The sequence below is a fragment of the Ovis canadensis genome, chromosome X (assembly GCF_042477335.2).
Source record: "Ovis canadensis isolate MfBH-ARS-UI-01 breed Bighorn chromosome X, ARS-UI_OviCan_v2, whole genome shotgun sequence".
NCBI classification, from domain to species: Eukaryota; Metazoa; Chordata; class Mammalia; order Artiodactyla; family Bovidae; genus Ovis; species Ovis canadensis.
The window spans coordinates 31592940-31594262 of NC_091727.1; the positions used below are offsets into that span (position 1 = coordinate 31592940).

Consider the following 1323-nt stretch of genomic DNA (forward strand, 5'->3'; position numbering starts at 1 on the left):
AATTCAACAATATATTTTCTGGCGCATGGTCTATTTTCTCTCTGGCCAAGTCCTCAAGTAGCCGGAAAACATACAACCTTATGTGCATCCTGGAGTGTGGGAGTGAGATGGTTGGTATCAAGAAGGCTGCTAATTTTTTTAATGTTGCAAGTTGCTAGGAATTATTAGGTTCTCATTGGTACCGGTGACATTCAATCTATTTAAGTTTGAAAATATCTAATGCTGGTATTTCTGCTTGCTGTGTAGGTCTTGTGAAACAGCTCAGTCCAATCCAGCCCATTTATTCCAGTCATAAAGAGAATGGAGAAAACCAACAAGGGACTCTGTTCCAAATGCTAATCTCTTCTTATAAGTAGCTTTTCAAGCAATATGTGAATTTACTCCACTATCAAAAGCACCCATGAGATGTATTAGCTGCCTTTATGGGTCATCTATGGGAGCCCCTTTGTGTGTACATAGAGATAAGTGTATCTGTGTAGTAGATATTTTTTTCTTCAGATGTAAAGTTATATGAAGTTCCAGTCTCTTTCTAAACATGTCCTCTTTCTAGGTTTAGATATGTCCACCAGGGGCTTCCCTGGTGGCTCAGACGGTAAAGCGTCTGCCTGCAATGCAGGAGACCCGGGTTCGATCCCTGGGTGGGGAAGATCCTCTGGAGAAGGAAATTGCAACCCACTCCAGTACTCTTGCCTGGAAAATTCCATGGACAGAGGAGCCTGGTAGGCTACAGTCCATGGGGTCAGACACGACTGAGTGACTTCACTTCACCTGATGTGAAGAGCTGACTCACTGGAAAAGACTCTGATGCTGAGAAAGACTGAGGGCAGGAGGAGAAGGGGTGACAGAGGCCAAGATGGTTGGATGGCATCACTGAATGGACATGAGTCTGAGCAAGCCCCAGGAGATGGTGAAGGACATGGAAGCCTGGTGTGCTATAGCTCATGAAGTCACCAAGAGTCAGACACGACTGATGGGACTGAGTGATTGAACAATGTCATACATTGTTACAATACAGGGGTTGCCAATTTTTTCCCATAAAGGGCCAGATAATAAATGGATTTAGTATTTTCAGACCATATAGTCTCTCCCAACTAAACTCTGCTATTGTAGCATGAAAGTCACCATAGACCATCTGTAAATGCATAGGCGTGGCTGTGTGTGAATAGAACTTTATTTATGGACACCGAACTCTTCCTATAATTGTCACATGTCATGAGTTTCCATTCTTCTAAAAAAACTTTTGCAACCATATATACAAATGTCAAAACCCCTCTTACTAGAAGGGGTGGAGGATAAATTAGGAGTTTAGGATTAACAGATACA

At 42.6% G+C, this 1323-nt stretch overlaps 1 non-coding gene across 1 annotated transcript; it reads left to right on the forward strand.

The window, feature by feature from the left end:
* The first annotated feature begins 574 nt into the window (after positions 1–574).
* On the forward strand, positions 575–646 carry TRNAC-GCA (transfer RNA cysteine (anticodon GCA)). Its single transcript has one exon. It is a non-coding gene; the product is annotated as a tRNA-Cys (tRNA).
* The last annotated feature ends 677 nt before the right edge of the window (positions 647–1323 follow it).